Here is a 22,865-nt window from a genome sequence, read left to right as displayed (position 1 = left end):
TTTATAGTACATATTTTAAAATGTACAAAAGAGGTGGCTAGTGATGATTTGGGGGAACTGCCTAGTTTGCTGAGAAAAATCAAGGACTTTTTCAAATTTTAGGACATGTTTGACATTAATTGAAAGCAAACTGGTAGGAAAATAACTGCCCATGGAATAAAATAAGACTGTGTTTTTGTTCACAGCTGGGCTTCCTAAGGATCCTCAGTGTGATTCTCCCTCCACCACACTGTCTAGAGCTTTGGTGGAAAGAGGACCCTCTCCAGCCATCCTTCTCAGAGTGTGTGAGTACAAAGAGAATATTCTGCTGCGCCATCTGTATGGCTCCCTCACCAGTTTAGCAAAGGGGAGGAACTAGGACCTGACCCTGGTTGCGTGCCCAGGACACTATCAGATTGGATGTCTGTTATTACAGCTAACATTTATTGTCTGTCTATTGTGTGCCAGCTTCAATCTATTTACTTTATGTATGCTTGTAGATTTATTCCTCATAATAGCTCCAACAGGTAGGCACTGCTCTATTCCACTTTGCAAACGAATACTAAGGCACAGAGAGAGTAAGTGACCTTGTCCAAGGTATCACAGCTAGAAAAATGGCAGAACAGAGGTTTGAACTCAGCCATCACGCTCCAGAGATTTTGCACGGATCTACCATGCTTGACTGTATAGTTCTAGCTGGGGAAAAGGCCTGGGGAGAGTGAGAAAAGCACAGCAGCAGGTATGGTGTCACTTTTATTGAGCTTAAGGAAGAAATATCACTTCTTTATGCTCAAGGCTCTGCAGGGTATTCTTCTGAAGGTTTTGCATCTACTTTCTGACCTGGTACTTCAATTCAATTCAGCATACATTTATCGAGTGCCTCTTTATGATCTAGGAATCATGTAAGGTGCTAGGGACAGGAAAGCAGATAAGATATAGACAAAATTATACATTAAATCTTAGAAAGGTATTCTTTATTTTATAAATGTCTTCTAATGGCAGTTCTTTGCTGATGTCCTTGAAGTAGTGGAATGACACAGTGAGAATGCAAAGCTCCAGATACATGCTTGTTTCTTAGTAGAAATCAACCTCCCTTTTTGTTCACCTCTCAAATTATTCTGTGAAGTACCACGGAAGATGTCCATATCAGATGAATCTGATTAATAGTGTCCTGTCTGGCTATCAGTAGCAAGCCATGGTTGCCTGAAGCTGTCTATTAACCTGATGGCTCCAGGTGAGTGTCTCAGACCACAAACATGCAATGACTTTAATGGAAGAAAAAGAATCAACTCTTTTTTTCCATCTCTGTGTTTTCGATCATTTTTGTTTTGACTTCTGACTTCCCCTTGATCTCTAAAATAGCAAATAGCATGTAGGAAAATCTATCATCTGTTAAACAATCATGCAAAGAATGACATGGCAATACTGCCTCTTTTACATGAAGGGCATCATCTGACATACTTACTACCACCCAAACTCATGAATTACTTAAAATAAATGTATGGAAACCTCATCCTTAACCTTAAGCAATTGAACTTCTTGATTCTGATTATTTTCTACAAGTGACTTTGAGAGTTAATTACAAATTATAAAATTTGAAAAGAAGATGCTGAGCTTCACAAATACGTTTACAAGAAGGACATCAAAATACTTTTTGTCTCTAGTATCTATGGGGTAAGTAGCAAATTTAGAGGTAGAGATGACTTGGGACCATACTATTGGTATCACTCCACTTATTTCATGATAATAAGAGCAATAATCCATAGTTATTGAGCCAGGCCCTATGCTGGGTACTTAAAGTGTATCATCTCATTTAATACTCCCAAACGTCCGTTTTCACATAAGAAAACAGGCTCACAGAGGTTACTTTTCCAAGGTCACATAGCTACTTGTGGCAGAGTGGGGCTACCAACCTGGGAGATTTGTCTAAGTCTATTCTTAGAGTTACCTTTCCATACTCTCTAACAAAGTCATTTTAGTTATTGACTTTAGTGAGTGCCCACTTGCTCAGCATATCAGAGCTGAAAGCCATTCCTGACTCCCTGAATTTTTGCAGATTTATTGTGAGAAATACATTCATCCCCTAATTATATATGCTTACTGCTTTAGACACCTTCATTTTACAACTTGTCATAGTCATTATTTTACCTTCACTGGTGTTGTGGGTTTCATCAGTGCCAGTATTAGTTACCTATCGATGAAACAAATGACTCCAAAACTTTGTGGCTTAATGCAACAATCATCACTTATTATTTCTCATGGCTTCTGAGGGTCAGGAATTCAGATAGAGTACGACAGGGATGAATTGTTTCTGCTCCATAATGTCTGAAGCCTAAGCTGGGGCTGGAATCATCTGGAGGCTTGCTCACTCTAGAGTCTGACAGTTGATGCTGGCTGTCAGCCAAGGGCCCAGCAGGGGCTTTTGTTGGAGCATCCATACATAGCCTTTCCATCAGTCCTGGGCTTTCTCACGTGATGGCTGGCTTCAAGAGAAATGATCTCAAGACAACACCAATGTAAAAGCTGAATTACCTTTGTTTTTTCTTTTTGAGTGTGTGTGTGTGTGTGTGTGTGTGTGTGTGTGTGTGTGTATGTTTGTATGTGTGCAGTTTTTTAAGGTGTAATTCACATACTATACAGTTCACTCATTGCAAGTGTATTGAATATTTTTTCAGAGTCTGTACAATTGGCATTTATATAAATGGCTACATAGTTAAATACATACTAATGCTAGGGTTATTGATAAAGTGAAGACAATTAGGTATCCTTGAAGCATTCCATAAATCATCTCAACATCTTGGACTATGCTTGCCTTATTTAAAAAATGGGGTCCTTGATTGGAGAAAAAGCATGATGAGTGCCTGGGCATTATACATACATGCTCTGTATCTTTATCAGGAACTTTCTGTACACATGTGACTATCCCAAGAGTCATCACACAAGATAACTGATAAATGTGACTTCTGTTGGGGTAGAGCAAAGAGTTCCAGGTGTAGATACTACTGCCTGGCTGTCCTGTATTTGTTCCTCCATTGCAAACAAATCTCTGATTTTGTCCAGGTATATGATGAGATGTGAGCAGAGAAGGTGGAATTGCACTCATGCCCCCTAGCTTTAGGTAATAAACAGTGAAGGGAAGCCCACACTCTTCTTTAATGCCTTGGGAGATGTAGTGTGACGGCAAGACACTTGGAGGTGTGACAGCCATTTTGTGACCGTGAGGGGAGAGCCAATGAAGTAGCAGAGAAGACAGTTCAAAGCCCTGACAGTTTTGAGCAGCTATAGTAATGAACTGTGAAACTTCTACTTCAAAGAGTCTTGATTAGTGAGCTACTAAAATGTCCATAATGTTCAAACCACTTTAATTCACATATTTTGTTCCTTGAAGCAGAACTCCTAAGTGACAAACCCCTGTGAAAAATACAAGTCATATTCATCCCTATTGGGAACAGAACAAAAGTATATGACTACTTGCTCTCATTAACAGCACTGCTATAAACTGTGAGTTAAGATTATTATAGTTTACAATTTTTCTTTTGGGAAGTCAATGTCAGTGATGGTGGTTGTATTTTCTAGGCACCTGAGGCCATAGTGACTGTGTGTTCAAGAAATATTTAAGATTAAAGCAAAAAATAGTTTACCCAAGGTTTGAACTTTATGCTTAAAGACATTATAGGAGATAAGGAGAAAGCTCTAAAGATCTGAGAAAATGATTTAGAAAATAAAAAAGTTGGGAATTGGAAACTATAAAATATCTTTATGGAAAGGGCATAGACTGCTAGGCTAGGGATCATTTTGTACTACCAAATTGTGTGCAGGACTCCCACTGGAGTCAATCAGAGTCATATGCAAAAATCAATGTCAGGATCTTTCCTTGAAACCATAAACTGAAAGCTGAAAGATCAGAACTATTCCTTGATAGATGTCTGGGAGAGCGCCAAATGTCAGGGAGGCCAGGTGTTTGATGGAAATGAATGTGCTTGATACTCTAATATTGCTGGATAAATTAGCAAGAAAGAGAATTCCATCACTGTATTTCCCAAAACTTGATTTTTTTAAAGCCCTCAGAACTTCTTCAATTATTTTTTCCAGATGGTTGAGAATTTTAATGAATAATATTCACTCTTTAAAGAAACGATATGAATAGACTTTTTCTTTCCAATAATCTTAAGAAAAAAATCCTTTACGTTTAGACCTGTACTTAATCTGTGGGTCAGAGGTTAACTTCTGTGCAGTCTTGTTTCTGGAGTAGAAGGTATTAGTTTAACATGCAATGCACCAACCACTCTATTATGAGTCTCCTAAACTGTTAGAAAGAGGGTGAGGAAGGGAGGGTGCAGCATTTGGGAACGTCAAGTCTCTGAAAACCAACTTTTTGAATAATTTGTCATGGAGGTTCAAGAGAATAATTAAAAATCATCTTCTAATGATTAAAAATCATCCATATATGGTTATGTAATTTAAACAGAAGGTGTGATTTATTAAAATATATAATGCTTTAATTGAGTAGGAATTTGAAGAGCTAGTACATAGAATTTTGCTTAATATCAGTATTGATTAGAATTTTTTCTTATCAGTTTTAATAACAAAAGGAATTTTTTAAAAATATTGATTTTAATCTTCAGTTATGAAAATTTTCTCAGGCTTTCCCAGGCCAGTTCTGTAATTTATAAGTTCATCATTCATGGGGATAAGTGCTTATTGTATTTTTGTTGCTGTCTCCTTCTTGTGAGACCCAGTTCATCATTTTTATTAGAATGTTATCATTCTATAGTATTTGTTAAGTTGGTAACAGAGATTTATACTGTGCATCACTTTAGGACCTGCTATATGAGATCTAAGGCAATTTTGATAAAGAAGTAATAGTATTGATATATTGATTGAATGATCTAATTTTTTTGTTTATTTGAGAATCTTGTTTATTTGAGTTTCTTGATGGATAAGACCAAAGGTGTAGGAAGTCTAGTGTTAGTAGACAGAGTCCTCAAGAAATTTTCAATGTGCAGGAAATGTGATTTTCATTATATTGTGTGGAATTTAGGCTTTACAGATCATGTATTCAGCTCTTTCTTACATTCAAAGGACTGGAGGAGCACCTAAGAGGTCCCTTGACTTTTCAAGGACCATACAGTGGGTCAGTGGAATAGGAAGGGAGGCCATATCTTCTGACCCCTGTCCAAAGGTCTTTAGGCTATGTCATAATGTCAATCTCAAATTTTCTAATAATCTACTGGAGTCTATCATTTTACAGTTCTCTTAACCCTTGTTTTTCAATGATGTTTGCAGAGTTACAAGTTCAATTAAGTTAAAGTGTCAGTACACAAAAATTGCATTTATTATTTTTGTCTTATAGCAATCTTTAAAATTTCAAGTTTACTTCTGGCTCCAGTGTTTCAGGATTTAATAAACTATTGCACAATCTACTTCTACTCTTCATAACGTACCTTCTCTGGGTTGCAATGGACTCATCATAAAGTAAGGATGTTGCTATAATTGATCTCGGAAGTCCAGCCCTACAATTCTATTAATCTATATACAATTTCCACTTACTCTTTGGATGAAGTCTTCCTGGTATTAGTATTTTATTGTGTTTCTTTCATTGGGCAATGAAGATTTTCTTTGAGTACGTAAAATAATCTTAGGCATGAATGGTTAGAAACATTTTTTTTTTTGGCACAGTAGCCTCTTTCTTCTTGGATTAAATTGGGTTTAAGGCTGACTCTGAAAGTAAAACCACTGTTGGCCTTTAAATGCCCTGGAGTCTGGATTAGAAGGAAAGTCCCTGGTGGGTAAGGAAGGCACTTGAGATGACCACTGGGTATTATAGGTAAGTGATGAATCACTAAATTCTACTCTTGAAGCCAATATTACACTGTATGTTAACTAACTAGAAAAAAGAAATAAAGTCCCTGGCTAGCTCCTGTCTTCTGTATTCATTAACTCAAGTCTCTTTTCTGATCTCTCAGTCCTTAAATTCTCAAGTGCCAGAAATGCAGAATCATTACTCATTCTTTTTTCTCTTGCCACCTGCAACTGCCCACACTTACTGAACAGACACTCTGGGTAAGCTATGGCCTCATTCTCTACTATTCCTAGGGCCTTCAAGCCCTCTATTACCCGAAACTCCTGGGCATGTCAGGGGGTGGCCTGGTTACTAACTCCTTGAAGATTTCTGATTGTAGTGATGGGTCTGGGAGAACACTGAGGGGGTATAAACCCATATAATGTCAATACCAGGGTGTGAGGTGGGAGTCAGTGGCGCTGGAACTCCAGGTTCTGGTTTTTCTGATGTGTCAGTGCAGTGTCAGTGTGAAATTATACTGATGATGATGGGGAGGAACTAACTAGTAAGTGCCATGGGGGAAAACTGGAAATCTGTGCTCATAATAGATCCAACATAAGGAGGGAAAATTCAAAATTTAGTTTGGTTATGAAAAAAAAAGTTATAGTACTCTGGTGACTTGATCTTAACTTAGGTTTACTTTTTGAGCAACAACAAAACAACAGCTATATATACAGCTAAATACATCACATGGGTCTTATTGCTTCACTGTTCAATTTTATTCATGTACTTTCGGTGTTCATATAATCTAGTCCTGTGCTCATGCAATGGGATTATTGTTTTAGATCTTACAGGAAAATTAGATTGCATCCTGACCAAGGTAATTTTGAGCTTAAAGGATTTGTGTGAATGCTAATGAATGCCCACTCGAGAACTCTCAGGTACATACAGGCAGATCTTGAGAAGCATTTTGATACAGCGAGCTTTTTATCACACATCAGTTCTTTGAACAAATTTTTTAAAGCAACATCTCTTGTTTGTTTCTACATGTTCAATGGAAAAATAATGGAAATAGAGACAAACGATATGTGAAATGATTATTTACCCACATACCCCACAGATAAATGAACACCAGTAACACTTTGGCATAAACTTTTATAATTCTTTTGTACACACACACACACATTTTTTGTTTTAGACACCAAATTGCTCCCAAACTATTTCTTTTGTTTCTACTTTAAAATATTAACTTTTCTGGGTTTCACTAGATTTATCAAAAAATGAGGGTGTTGCTGTAATTGATCTCTGAGGTCTAGTCCCACCAATTCTATGGACTTTTAAAATTTTCACATATTCATTGGGTAAAATCACTTGCACACCAATATGAAAATTCTTTTAAATTTCATACCTAGCAATGTTTTGTGAGCATTTCAATGTCATTGAATATTATTTAATAATATCATTTTAATGACTTTATATTATTCTATTATGATTATAGTGTAGTGTTATTACCAACCTTTTGTTAAACATTAAGGATTTTTTTCTAATTTTCTAGTTATATTTTATGCTCAATTATCATCCTTAAAAATAAACTCTTATACTTGTGTCAGATGATTTGTGTATAATAAATTCCTAAATGTGTAATTTGTAGAAATCAAGATTCCCAAAGTTTAAATGTTTTATAAATGTGGTGAAAATTACCTCCAGAAATGATGTGCCGGTTTATATACTCCCGAATTTTAGTTCAGCATATTATTATTCAAAACTATTAATTGATGAAGTTTAATATGATGACAAATTGTTTTATGTTCCTTTGCCAAATTTTTAATATATTTATTAATCACTTGTATTCCTTTGCACATTAAAAAATTTTTTTTATTACATTTCTTTCTTTTGGAGAGGCAGAGCGTGAGTGGGGGAGGGGTAGAGACAGAGAGGGAGACACAGAATCCAAAGCAGGCTCCAGGCTCTGAGGTGTCAGAACAGAGCCCGATGTGGGGCTCGAACTCACGAACCGTGAGATCATTACTGGAGCTGAAGGCAGACACTCAACCGATTGAGCCACCTAGGTGCCCGCTTTGCACATTTTTTGTATTTACCTACTTTATTCCTTCACATATTAACACCTTGTCAGAAGTGTTGCCAAATGTAGTTCCCTGGTTTAGTCCATGACGCACTAGCTATATGATTTTTGGAATGCCGTTTATCTTGTCTGTGCTTCGGTTTCTTTAAAGCTGGAGTGATGAAGTCCATCTCTTTAGTTAATGTGTTCTGGATCTGAAAACTGGCTCAGGTTTGGGGTCTGAGTGGGATTGTGACTTTTTATTGGACTGAGCACCCTCACCTTCCTGCTCTTCCATTCTCACCTTTGTACCTGGTTATAGAAGTTAAGTAGTACCACTGTTGGCTGCAAGTCTGTTTTGTCCCTAGAGGTGAGAAGCTCTTTTAACAATTCCCTGCAGGTCAAAGCCCCTAGGTTGTCCCTCTGGCCTTGCTAGTTGTTCAGCTGATGGTGGCTTCCTGGCTTCTAGTACCAAGCACCACCCTGTGGACTCTCATCTCCACAGATATTAACAAACCTAGCTCTGGGTCTGCCTCTCCTTTAGTCAGACCTGGGCTGCAGAGAGGGCCACCTACCCTCTCTGTACCCATACAGCTTCTCAGTCATGCTGGCATTCTTCTCACCAGTGCGTTCCTTATGGCCTTGCTGAGTGCTATGTTATTTGGTGTCCTGTCCTTCCAGTGGAACGTAATCCTCTGATGAGTATTCCAGCCTTACCTAAGAATTTCATTCCAGCTCACCCACCCCTCAGCCTCTTTAATCTTTACTAGCTGTCAGGCAAGTCAGACATTACCACCTCATTCAGCAAGGCCCATCATTTTCCTTAGACTTCCAGGAGCCACTCTGGCAACAAATGGAGTATACTCCCTGAAGTTCCTGCCAGCTTGTTAGCTTTCATGCTCTGAAAAAGTGCCCCAAGTAAATAAATCCTTTTTTTTTATCCAGTCTTATATTCCAGCCCCACCTATTAAGCTCCCTCTGGATTTAATACCAGATTCACTTTCCTGGCTCCTGCTGGTGTAAGGCAGATAATTCTTGCAGCTCCTTGGGTGTATAGTCTGTTTCCTTTGTCATGCCCAGAGTGGACCCACACAGGTTATGCCAGGATGTAATCCTAGCCCTCAGTCTGGCAACCAGGAGAGGAAGTGCAGGCAGTTTCTGAGAGGGGTACTTGCTGCTTTGCTGCGGAGAGGCCTCTGCAGCATTTTCTGGCACAGGGACCTGCAGGTCAAAGTCCCATGTTGTTCTACCCCGGGCCCTGACCTTAGGACAACAGACCTTCCTTGACTGACTATTTAATCATCTGTGGAGCTCTGAGACTTTAACTTTCAGAGCTTTGATTTGCTGTTCAGATGTGTCTTTTCTTGCACATTGTAAGCTATTAAACAGGCCAGTGATTCTCACACTTAACACTTAGCCTTTAACTGCTTTCTCACAGCACTTAGTTTCTTGTTATTCCTTTGTAGTTAGCAATACAATTTACCTGTAATCAACCAACTCTGCTGTGTTTGTAAGTATTTTTCCTCTTTATCTTCCAAATGCTTTTCAGGTCACTATTGATGACTGTTAGCAGTTGGGATGGCTTGTGCCAGGGACTATCCATGTCCCATATACTATGCAGGAAGGCATCATCTTTGAGTTGCTGAGCAGTGAGAGACCTCGTTCCCCAAACCCACCGTATTGCCTCTTTTCTTGGATCACAAGTGGCACCAACCATGTTTGTTCAGGTCCTCAAGAAGCAGGTTCCAGGACAGAATTAGAGATGTGTATTAATTCCCTCTGGCTGTTCTAACAAATTACCATAAATTTAGTAGTTTTGAAAGCGCACATTTATTCTTTCACAGTTCTGGAAGCCAGAAGTTCTGAGATCCAGTTTTGTTGGGCTGAAATCAAGCTGTCAGCAGAACCACAATCCCTCCAGAGGCTCTGGGGGAGCATCTGTTCTTTGCCTCTTCCAGCTTCTGGGTTCTGCCATACCTTTGCATCACCAACATATTCAGATCTCTCTCACTGCTAATCTTCACATTGTGTTCTCCTCTGCTTGTGTTTATGTCAAATCTTGCTCATCCTTTCTCTTATAAGGGCATGTGTAATAGCATTTGGGCTCACCAAGGTAATCAATCAATAATCTCCAAATCCTTAACTAATCATAGTTGCAAAGACCCTTTTTCCAAATAAGGTACATTTACAGATTTCAGGGATTACGAACTGATATCTTGAATATCAAAACATTAAAATATAGCCTCCTACAATATGCAAGAGATTTATTGGGGAAATATATCCATGAAGGAAAAAGAGGAGGGGACTAGAGACAGTTAAGGCCTGATGTCTCTGAAAGAGAGTGACAAGGAAGAGGCAATGTGTATAAAGTGCTTCAGATTGAAATGTAATTGCAGAAAATTTGGGCAGACTGATGGAGAGTCCTTGAGCCAAAGTATTCCACTGAAAAGGTTCTGTCTCCAGGAACAGGTCTGTATCCATAAGCCCATTTGAAAAGTCCTTGGTTCAGTGCTGCTCATGGGAACTGTGGCCTGGGCAGGAATGTGGTGGTAGATCCAGAAAAGTAATAGCTTGAGCCATCAGTCAATTATGCTTCCTAAAGAGGAGAGCTAAGCATGTATTTTCATGGCCACCGCATCCATTGATGTACCTTTTTCTCAGATCTTGTCATCAATCTTCACCTTTCTAAAGGTCCCTGACTAGCTAGGCAACCTATAGCCATTACCCTGTAGCTGTTAGTGATTCACTGATTCGTGCAATTTACTTTGCTATGAAGACAATCTTGAACCTAATCTTGAGTGTTCCATTTAAAGAATAGAATGCTGCTGTACATGTCCAACTTCGTAATTTAGCACAACAAATAAGGCCTAATTCATGATGGGCAGCCCTGGTCACAGAATCACATGGTATCTTGTATCTCTGCCAGACTCGGTTCCAAGCCAAGACCTGCTTTTAAAATGAGGGCTGGTGTTGGAAAGAGCATAGCCATACACCCAAATTCTAAAATCTGTGTTGTGATTCTCCTATTTGGTATTCTGTCTGCCAAAGTCACTTCAAATACCATTGAATCTATTTGGTCATAAAGCCTAAACGGCTGTGCCACTTATACCACAGCTTGTACCCAATGTTGAGGCCTGTCTTACTCTGGAACCTACTTGGAACTGGCAACTTTATATATTAGCTTGAAATGGGTTGGGGCAGCACATCCAAATATGGTATACATTCTCTCAAAAATCTGAAAAAAATCTACCAAGCACTGTGCCTCTTTCTTCATGGTGTGAGTGCCAAGTGGAGATCTGTCACAGACCACTGCTCATCCAGAAACGTTATCTATGTGGTTAGATCTCTGAACTTTCAGGGGGTTTGGCTCACCTCTCTTTGGGCATGCATGTGCATTTCAAAAGTATCTTTTACTACTTCCTGATTACCAGGTCTGATTACCATATTGCCATCAATGTAATGAACCAGGATGGTGTTCTGTGGAATATCAAAGCAATCAAGTTTCCTCTAGGACATAAAACTGACAGCCAAGAGCTCATATAGCCTTGAGGTAAAAGAGTGAAGGTGAATCACTTCTAATTTTCTCTATTACCTGGTGTAAGAAAGAAAATGTTTGCTGGGTCAGTGACTGCATAAAAGGTGCCAAGGGCCGTGATGATTTGCTCCAGTGATGTGCCACATTGGGAACAGCAGCTGCAATTGGTGTCACAACCTAATTAATTTTATGATAATGCATTGGTATCCCTGAGCATACATCTGGCTTTTGCACTAGCTAAATAGGTGCATACAAAGAGAATAAGATAGAATCGGCACTTCTGCATTTTTCATGTGTCTGATGGCCGCACTAATCTCTGCACCATTCAGAGATATAGTTACTGTTTTCAATAATGGGGGGAATGTAAAGGGGATTTTACCATAATGACCCTTACAACAAGGGTTACAGAACCAATGTTTAGACACTCCATATTGGAGGAAAATAACCACAAAATGGGTCTTCAATCCCAGTGGGATCAATCGTGAGATGGACTCAGCCCAAACCTCCATCTATTATCTTACCTCCAGAAGCCCTTCTGACGGTCTGACCGTAGTGGAATTCTAGGCTTTAGGTGTAAACAATGAGTTCAGAGTAGTATCTGTTAATTCCTGAATGAGTATTTCCCTTTCTCCAGTGCACAGTCACCCTGGTGAATGGCCACATGTCCCTCTGAGGAAGGCTTGGAGGAAAAGTTTTAGTAAATATGTGTGGCCATGTGCAGGGTCTAACTCAAGACCCTAATCAAGGGACTCTGGGTCTGAGAACTTAAGTGGTCTTTTATCCCTACTATAGTGACTCACATCAAGTTTCTGCCACTAGATCTGGAATTTTTTTCACTTTTATGTGTCAAACAGTATTTTAATGGACACCCATTTTTTTATTCCTCAGGATTTTCATGCTCAATTACCCACCACCAGAGATCATTTTAGGTTAAAAGACTTTGATTACTGCTCCACCCCATTGGCTTATTATAGTAATTGCACACAGCAAGTCTCCAGTGATTAAACAGTGCCACCTGGTCTCTATCCATCTGGAAATGAAACTAGGGAGCCCAGTTTTATGATGGCATCTGCAACTGTCATCTCTAGCTTATAGAGAACAGCCACCATAAAGCTTTTTGAGGATGTTGGTCTTCTCCACAGCAATGCATTTGTTAATACCTTGGTGAAGGCAATGCTCTCTAGGGTCTACCAAGAGGAATGGCTAGAGATGGCTAAACAATTTGCACATAGTAGCTTTATTTGAATATTATCTCCTTAAGTCATCATACTTCTTTTAAAATTCTATACCAGGGTCTGTCATCTTGTCCTCACTGTCTATAGGCCACTAATGAGCTTCTACTTTAAATTTTATCCATTATTTCTAGGTGTTTTGTACTTAGAATTTTTTTCTGCTTATATAGTCTGTCAGATTGCAAGGACTGTGTTATTCTATGGTTTAAAATTAATGTTCATATTAGTTAGAATGCCATCTACATTTATTCATTATTTCATATTTCTCTTTACTACAAGGACCTTGTTATGGTTTAATTTTCTGTTTAAAATTCCTTACCATATGATTAATATTGTTTAAAGTTTTTAAGTAAACCCTCTATTATCAACTCATAAGTAAGTTTTAATCTTAATCTTTTGTGTTTTTATAAGTATCTGTGATTATGCTCTGCATTCTAGTGAGTTTCTCAATTTGTGTACACAGTGAAGTTTATCTCTTCTCATTCCAGTTGCTATATTTTCTATTTCCAACATCTTAATTTAAACGGTTACATGTACCTCCATCCCAAAATATTCTATAATACATATGTAATGAGCAGAATTCTAAGACAACCCTCAAGATTTTCATCCCTTGGTGCATATGCCCTGTATAATCCTCTCCCCTTGAATGTAGGAAGGTTTTTTTTCTCTTATTTGTTATTCATCTCTGAGGAGTGGTTTTGGTTTTGCCTTCAGTCAACCCATTTGTCCCAATATAGAACCAGGTCATATAATTTTTTTAATGATGATGGTGGGGATGGTGAATGCAGAGTTGGGGTGGTGAGGGGGAGAGGAAGTTTCCTGGTTTTAGGTCCTGGTTTAGAAGCTGTTCAAAATCCTCTGCCTCCCTAATTTGGACTATAATCCCAGGCAGCATTCTACAATAATATATATTAATTATTTTTAAGCTTTCTTTCAGGACTTGGTATAGCCAAAACATAGACCCTGGCTTCAAAAAGTGAGACTGTCATTAGTTTTATGTGGAATTTTTGAGCTTCCTTTGTCCTCACTGTCAGCTTCTGGCCCAAAGGCCAGCCATTGTGTGGATTCAGTCCCCACACACTATTTGCTTTTCTACCCATTTCTAGTCTGTCAGTTTAAGTGTTAGGTTGTTTGATTTTCTCTTTATATATGACTTTTCTTTCATTTATCTCTGAAACAGAGACATTAAAAAAATCTTTTTAATGTTTATCTATTTTGAGAGAGAGAGAGAGTGCGAGCAGGAGAGGGAGAGAGGGAGACACAGAATCCAAAGCAGGCTCCAGGCTTGGAGCTGTCAGCACAGAGTGTGATGTGGGGCTCGAACTCATGAACTGTGAGATCATGACCTGAGCCGAAGTTGTACCCTCAACCGACTGGGCCACCCAGACACCCTGAGACAGTTTTCAAAGTATGAAATCATTATGTCATTTTCATCCAGAAGTCCCTCCATATGGTTATATTCCTTATAAGATGTATTTAGTTTGTTATTGTTTCTTCTCCCAAATCAAGCATTTTTGTGATTGAATGAGGGAATTTAATCCATTTACACTTATTTCTTTACAGACAGATTTGATCTTTCTGTTATATTGGCCGTGCCTGGTAGTCCTATTAGTGTGCATAAGATGATTGTGAGAGATCTCATTCATGACTGAAACCTGGTGAATAGGGCTTATCCTTCTGGATTATTGTGTTGATTTTGCCTCTTAAAGATATTTGTATGTTAAAAAAAGTCACAGTCTCCATTACTAGAAGAAGGTTGATTAATTTAATAAAACAAAATAGAATAAATGTCTACATGAAATTTAAGTGTAGACTAAGTCTGGGTCTTCCTCAGAAGAACCTGACTGAAGAGTGGCCACTACTGCTGGCTGCCATCTTTCCTCCAAAGACTTTGGTTATTATATATAAGGCAGTGGCTTATTTTAGCTGTTTTCTACAGTTGCCCTCCAGGGCTCCAAATCCCTACTCCTTGGACCTGGTGAGTAAAGAGGTTTTTTAAAAATAAGCTTTTAATTTGGAATAATCTTAGATTTACTGAAAAGTGAAAGACAAAGATAATACAGAGAGCTCTTATATATCCCTTACCCAATTTCCTCTAAAGTTAACTGCTGATAATTCATGGTACATTTATCAAAAAACTAATGATACTTCACTTTAACTGCATCCTAGACTTCATTCAGATTTCACTAGCTTTTTCACTAATGTTCTTTTTCTGCTTCAGGATCCAGTCCAGAATGCCAAATTGCATTTAGTTATGATGAATAGATCTTAAAACTTAAATAACATAGATTCAAAAACATTTGATTTTTGACAACTCCAGAGCAAACTGTAGCTGTGTCTAGGATATATGATTTGAAACTGTGATTTGTAGGGACCAATGATGTTGCCTGTTGTGGAGAGCCTTATATAGAGACAACATCACATAAGTATGCATTCTCTATTGGTTTCCTTGACATTGTGGAGGCCAATAAAAGTGAAGAAAAATTAAAACATCAAGGCCTTAGCATCATGTTTAGTTGTGTCTTCTTATGGATAGAGATTTGTTGCTAATACAGAAAAGAAGTATCTGGAATTCAGGACAGGTCAAGCTGACCCAAAGGAGCCTTTTAAGATGGATGGCAGACCATTTAACATCCCAAAGAGCTGGACTCTCTAAGCTGGTTTCCCTGGCTACTGGAAGACTCTCTACTCACTGGAGTTGAATGACCAATTGTTGAACATTTGAAAAAGAGGTCAGGGGACTATGTGTTAGTATTGGGGGTACATAGTTACTAAGAAGGCAAACTGTCTCCAGAGCACTGTAGGTAACTGAAAGAAGATATTCTCCACAAAGGTACATCCTAATTTATCAGAAAAATGTTACATTTGTGTATTTTTGAGACTCTTGTGCCCTTTCTAGTAGCTAGAAGGGGTGTAACTTTTAAATATTAAATGCTTTTACTCTTAGCTGACCAAATGCTCATAGGATTCAGAGTAATGCATGGAGTAGCACTTCTGTCTTGAGTCATACACTCCAACCTACAGAGTCCATGGGAATCTAGGGATGGATCCCCTACCCTATTCATCTCATGCCTCCAGGTCTTCAGGTTCAGCTATGGAGCTGCCTTATGAGGCTTCCTGTCTCATAGTTACAGGGAAATTCAAAACCTTTGTTTCTTTTGACCTCTGCTTTCTCTTCATACTTCCCAGCTACCACTAGCCCTGGTTTTCCACCTAGTTTCAGAGGAATTATTATTCAGTTCTGTCTGTTTCTATTTTAGTTAGGGTTGGGATTCTGTGGGTGGGGGCAACTGCACTTTGGATTGTGTGGGAGAGGAAGCTACAACGCAATCGAACATTACTCAGACATATTATAGTACATATGTCCCATACACTATTATGCTAGGAACACCCTGGTTTCTTTCTCTAGTTTTAGTTGCAACACCAAATGTCTGCTTTTCTTCTCCTTGCTTACATATGTAACAGGAAGCCAGAAGGGACTTGGCATTTTCTAGAAGTCAAGAATGGAACATAGGGTGGGGGGAGTGGAACGGAGATGAGGAAAATACCTTGTAGTGACTTACTTGTTTTATGCTTTTACGTTCTTCAGACTTGCTAGTCTCTCTCTTTTTTTCTTTCCTGTATTCCAATTTGGACTCAGTGTGTTGGCTTGTTTTTCTCTTCTGGTGAATTGGGAAGTCTACTTTCTATTTTTATTATGCTAATGGTTATTTTTGACTTTTATGCCATATTTGAAGCTCCTTTTCTCTAATGAACAATGTCAAAATGAGACAAAGTTTACTGCAGAACTGAAATTCAAACCTAAGCAGTTTTCATTCCAGCCTTGTTGTGCTTAGTTATTATGCTCTTAAACCTACACAATGATGTTTCAAACTTCCTCTCATTTAGGCTTTATTTTTAGTATTATTTCCTAGCCTTTTTAATACAAAATTAAATACTTTATTTACAGTGAGATTTCTTGAATTAGGGTTATATTCTCCTAGAGTATTCCTTGCCTAAATTTATTTTAGTCAGTAAATGATGGTTTGTTTTACTGGAATGCCATTTCTCTGAAGACTTGGGAAAATATTGCTGAATCTTTGTTGTCATATATATTTACAAAGGAATCAGCAGAATCCCCGTTCTGTATATATCTTTGTACATTGTGTGTATGTGTGTTGGGGTGGGGGGAGAAGGAGAGATATCACCTAGAAAAAAGAACATATGCAAAGAGTATATGGAAAATTTGGTGTTTTATGGATTCTAGGAAATAACTGTTATTAGATTGGTATGGTGGATGAAGCAAAGTGGAGTATGCCATGGTGTTAAAAACATATGCTCACGCCATGTACTCCCATAGCTTTTGCAAGTCTGTCAGACAGGATTAGGGCTGTGTGATAGTTTACTATTTTTATGGGGGTCCATATAGCTGTTTTTTAAAAAATAACATTTACCACCTCATAAACCATTTCTTCATTCCTCCACTTTAATTAATTGCCAACCAACCAAACTCAGCTCCATCAATTAAAATTTTTGCTGAAATTGGGCTTTAATGCATGTTAATTTATAAACATAGGACTTTTCTTTTTTTTTATTTTTAATGAAGTTTATTTTTAAATAAGTTCTTTTGTGTAAGTTGTATCATTATGAATCTTCTTTTTTGATTTCCAATTTAAAGCAGGAATATTAGTATAAGGTTCAACAAACATTTCATGTAATTGTCAAGATAGTAAATATTTTTGGCTTTGTGGGCCATGCAGTCTCTATCACAACAAAATTCTGACATTGTAGTGCAAAAACACTATAAACAATGTGTAAACACGTGGTTGTGTTTGTTTTATTTTTTTTTATAAATTTCAGAAAAAAAAAATAAATAAATAAATGCAAAAAAAAAATAAAAAAAAAGGACTTTTCTTTTTTAATTACCAATCAAAATGAGTTCCCTTTTCAAAAAAGTGTCCTCAGTTGTTACCTTTTATTATTTTACGTGTTCTTCTTTATCTTACTGAAGTGTCCTCATTTATCTTTAAAAATTTTTTTAAAGTATATTTCTCTTTGCAACCTGGGTGTGTGAAGCACAATCATAACAGAATGTAAGTACATGGCATTGTAAGGAAATTGAGAACAATATGAAATCATCATATATTGTGGCGGATGAAGCCATTATCCCTAAACTTCCCACAATGAACTTAACAAAGAAGTTGATAGCTCTTTCCAAACACAACCACTAAGTTGATACCAATCAATCATAAGAAATTTTGGATGTACGTAGATGCCAATTTAAAAGTATAGGCTTTTATTATTGTAGAGATGCAAATGAACCTAAATTTTGGTGTCTTTTATGTAAGGAAACAATGAGTGATAACTTCATGAAATATAATCATTCTTCCCATGCCATTAACAAAGATTCACTCTCTTTGTGCATATAAGGTTTTTCTTTTTTGTTTTTTCCCAGTCTCCAAGTTCAGACATTTTATCAGAATACATCTAAATATACATTTTTCTCATTGATTTTGCTAGAACTGAGCTTTTTAATATTTTGATTTGTAGACTCAGTTTTTCTTTGGTGAAGAAGACTGTTCCTTGATTAACTTCATGCTTTTTAACAGTTCCTTCTCCTCTATTGATCTTATCTTGGAATTCTTGTTTTTATAAGTTCAGTATTTCATATTTGTTTTTTAGGGATCATCATTTGCATCTCTTAAACTTCTATTCTTCTTCTATAAGATTTCTCTAACTTTTTGTCTCCTACTTAACATATCTAAGTTTCCTTAGACAATACTTTCTGATACTCTTTTCAGTTTCCAGAACATTTTTTGCCTTATTAGCTTTTAATAATATGCTATTTGAAAGAGTTTTGCTTCCAGAAATGGTGAGCTAGCTTATTCAGACAAATGAAGAACAACTAAACAGATTTGTAAAACATATACAAGAGTTATAAAAATAAGAACCAAAAACCTGATTGCAGGCACTGCACAGCTACCTTGGTAGAGAGGACTTGACAGTTTAAGACACGTAGAAAAGGAAAGAACAGGGAGGTGTGTGTCAGACAATTTGGCCTTGCTTTTTTCCCTCAATGCACTTGCCAACTTGAAAGCAGTGACTGAAAGCCTAGGAAACTCAGCAGAACTTCTGTCAACCTCACAGTATTAGCAGAACAAACATTGGAATTGGGGCAACAAGGAAGTGTACCCACAAACAAACTAGGCTTTCAGTTGAAGCCCTGAAGGACTATACCTTAGGAGTAAGGGTAAAAATAGCATAGACTAGCTCTTGGAAGGCCTGACCTCAACTTCAAAATCATTTTTTTTTAATTTGTTTATTCATTTTGAGAGAGAGAGAGAGAGACCACGCTGGGGAGGGGCAGAGAGGGAGAGAGAGAGAACCCCAAGCAGGCTCTGCACTGTCCACACTGTCAGTGTGGATGCCCATGTGAGGCTCAAACCCGCGAACCATCATGAGGTCATGACCTGAGCCAAAACCAAGAGTCGGAAGTTTAACTGACTAAACCACGCAGATGCTCCTTAAATCGATTTCATCTGTGATTGGTTTAAGAGGATATCCTCCTAGACTTATTCTTGGCTGAGAAAATGCAAATCAATTTTGGATGAAGAAAAAATTATTATTATCTTCAAATGACCTCTAGATATTTCTACATATAGTTTTCAACACTCAGTAAAAAATAACAAAACATAAAAATAAAAGTAACTAATTAAAAACCAATAAAAACCTAAACATGTCCAAAAGAAATGCCGATATTAAAGTTGGCAGACACAGATTTTAAAATCACTGTGATATGGGGCACCTGGGTGGCGCAGTCGGTTAAGCGTCCGACTTCAGCCAGGTCACGATCTTGCGGTCCGTGAGTTCGAGCCCCGCGTCGGGCTCTGGGCTGATGGCTCAGAGCCTGGAGCCTGTTTCCGATTCTGTGTCTCTCTCTCTCTTTGCCCTTCCCCCGTTCATGCTCTGTCTCTCTCTGTCCCAAAAATAAATAAACGTTGAAAAAAAAATTTTTAAAATCACTGTGATAATATTTTAAGGTATTCAATGACAAGTTGACATATTTAACTAGAGGACTAGAAATTATGAAAGACCTGAATGGAAATTTAAAATTGAAAACCAAAATAAATAAAATTAATTATGAGGGGCTTGGCTTTAACAGCAAATTGGATGCGTTTACAAAAAATTGAACTGGAAGATAGGTTAGAAGAAATATCTAGAGTGAAACAAAGAGAAACAAGATGTAAAAGATGCAACAATGGAAAAGAGAATACTATGCATGTGACATGCAGTCAAGATGTATGCAATTGAAGTTTTTGGCAGAGAGGACAGAGAGAATGGGGCAGAAACAATCTGGGAAGACATACGAGTGAATATTTTCTAAAATTTATGAAAGATATCAAACCATATATGCAAAAGTGTAGGTTTTCAAACATATGAGTACAAAGAAAATCCCACACAGTCAAAGACAAAGGTAAAATCTTAGGGAAACCAGAGGAGAAACCAGAGAAAAAGATATTCTATCAAAGGAACAACACTGAACTGACAGTTGGCTTCTCAGAAGACAAGGGAATAATAATATCTTTACAGTATTGCAAAAAAATAATTACCAACACAGATTCTGTACCCAAAGGAAATATTATTCAGAAGGGAGGACAAAAAAAGACTTCATCATAGAAACAGAAACTGAAAATTCATCAGCAATAAACCTACATGAAGGAAATTCCAGAGGGAGATTATAAGGCAAAAGGTAGATGACTACAGATGGAATGTTGGAAGTGAAGAAGAAATGAAATGTATCAGAAGGAATAAATGTTAGGTAAATATTAATGAATATTGTATTTGAAACAATAATAACGTTTTATGAGGTCATAAATATATGTAGAATTAAAATACGCAAAAATGACCACATAAAAAATTCATTGGGAAATGTGAAAGAAAGGTAATATACACAATAAGTATTTAGTAAATCGAGTAGTAAGACTGTGATGACAGATAACAGTTCACTAGCACAATAGTAAAAGAATACATAAACCACAAACAGTTATGGGGGAAAATGAATTAGACACATTTAGTTAATCCAAAAGAAGATAAAAGAGAAAAACAAATACAGAACAAGTAGAATAAACATTAATTGACTAGCATTTATACATGAGGCACTGGACTAGGGGTATGAAATATATTTAACAACATATTCTTTGCCTTTAAGGATCTTAGAGTCTAGGTATTAGGGAATGTAATAGAGCTAGTAGGAATGTTTGGATTCCCCAGAAGCAGACCTGAAAAGGATTTGAGTGAGTGCAGTTTGTTTGCAACTTGCAGAAAACACTGGTAGGGAATGAGGAAATGAGACAGTAGGAAATACAGCAATAATAAGTGTGCTATCAACCAGGTATTACTATGAGCTCACTGAGCTTTATTTCAAACTTTTTTTAATGTTTATTTATTTTTTTATTATTTTTTTAAATATATGAAACTTATTGTCAAATTGGTTTCCATACAACACCCAGTGCTCATCCCAAAAGATGCCCTCTTCAATACCCGTCACCCACCCACCCCTCCCTCCCATCCCCCATCAACCTTCAGTTTGTTCTCAGTTTTTAAGAGTCTCTTATGCTTTGGCTCTCTCCCACTCCTCTCTTTTTTTTTTCCTTCCCCTCCCCCATGGGTTTCTGTTAAGTTTCTCAGGATCCACATAAGAGTGAAAACATATGGTATCTGTCTTTCTTTGTATGGCTTATTTCACTTAGCATCACACTCTCCAGTTCCATCCACATTACTACAAAAGGCCATATTTCATTCTTTCTCATTGCCACGTAATATTCCATTGTGTATATAAACCACAATTTCTTTATCCATTCTTCAGTTGATGGACATTTAGGCTCTTTCCATAATTTGGCTATTGTTGAGAGTGCTGCTATAAACATTGGGGTACAAGTGCCCCTATGCATCAGTACTCCTGTATCTCTTGGGTAAATTCCTAGCAGTGCTACTGCTGGGTCATAGGGTAGATATATTTTTAATTTTTTGAGGAACCTCCACACTGTTTTCCAGAGCGGCTGCACCAGTTTGCATTCCCAGCAGCAGTGCAAGAGGGTTCCCGTTTCTCCACATCCTCTCCAGCATCTATAGTCTCCTGATTTGTTCATTTTGGCCATTCTGACTGGCATGAGGTGATATCTGAGTGTGGTTTTGATTTGTATTTCCCTGATGAGGAGTGATGTTGAGCATCTTTTCATGTGCCTGTTGGTCATCCAGATGTCTTCTTTAGAGAAGTGCCTATTCATGTTTTCTGCCAATGTTTATTTATTTTTGAGAGACAGAGACAGAAGGTGAATGGGGGAGGGGCAGAGAGAGAGGGAGAGACAAAATCTGAAGCAGGCTCCAGGCTCTGAGCTGTCAGCACAGAGCCCGACGCAGGGCTTGAACTCACGAACTGTGAGCTCATGACCTGAGCTGAAGTCGGACGCCCAACCAACTGAGCCACCCAGGCTCCCCTAACTGAGCTTTATTTTATTATTTTTCTCTTTTTTATATTAAATGTAATTTATTGTCCAATTGGTTTCCATACAACACCCAGTGCTCATCCCAATAGGTGCCCTCCTCAATGCCCATCACCCTCTTTCCCCTCTCCCCCACCCCCCCATCAACCCTCAGTTTGTTCTCAGTATTCAAAAGTCTCTTATGGTTTGCCTTCTTCCCTCTCTGTAACTTTTGTTTTCCTCCTTCCCCTCCGCCATGGACTTCTGTTAAGTTTCTCAGGATCCACATAAGAGTGAAAACATGATATCTGTCTTTCTCTGCCTGACTTATTTCACTTAGCATAATAGTCTCCAGTTCCATCCACGTTGCTACAAATGGCCAGATTTCATTCTTTCTCATTGCATTGTAGTATTCCATTGTATATATAAACCACATCTTCTTTAGCCATTTGTCAGTTGATGCACATTTAGGCTCTTTCCATAATTTGGCTATTGTTGAAAGTGCTGCTATAAACATTGGGGTACAAGTGCCCCTATGCACCAGCACTCCTATATCCCTGGGGTAAATTCCTAGCAGTGCTATTGCTGGGTCATAGGGTAGATCTAGTTTTAATTTTTTGAGAAACCTCCACACTGTCTTCTGGAGTGGCTGCACCAGTTTGCATTCCCAGCAGCAGTGCAAGAGGGTTCCCATTTCTCCACATCCTCTCCAGGATCTATAGTCTCCTGATTTGTTCATTTTAGCCACTCTGACTGGCATGAGGTGGTATTCTCAGTGTGGTTTTGATTTGTATTTCCCTGATGAGCAGTGACA

The 22,865-nt window shown here is 37.9% G+C and overlaps 1 long non-coding RNA gene across 4 annotated transcripts in view; it reads left to right on the top strand.

Moving 5' to 3' along the window:
• Positions 1-22,865, top strand: part of LOC125165454 (uncharacterized) — a 256,415-nt gene that overhangs the window by 38,274 nt on the left and 195,276 nt on the right. For all 4 annotated transcript variants that reach the window (XR_007152110.1, XR_007152109.1, XR_007152111.1 and 1 more), the window contains one exon: positions 186-284. This is a non-coding gene — a long non-coding RNA (uncharacterized LOC125165454). The remainder of the gene's footprint in view (positions 1-185; positions 285-22,865) is intronic.

This window comes from Prionailurus viverrinus, chromosome B2 (assembly GCF_022837055.1).
Source record: "Prionailurus viverrinus isolate Anna chromosome B2, UM_Priviv_1.0, whole genome shotgun sequence".
Lineage (NCBI taxonomy): Eukaryota > Metazoa > Chordata > Mammalia > Carnivora > Felidae > Prionailurus > Prionailurus viverrinus.
The sequence above is the reverse complement of the archived record's forward strand: the minus strand, read 5'-3'. Positions and strand labels throughout refer to the sequence as shown.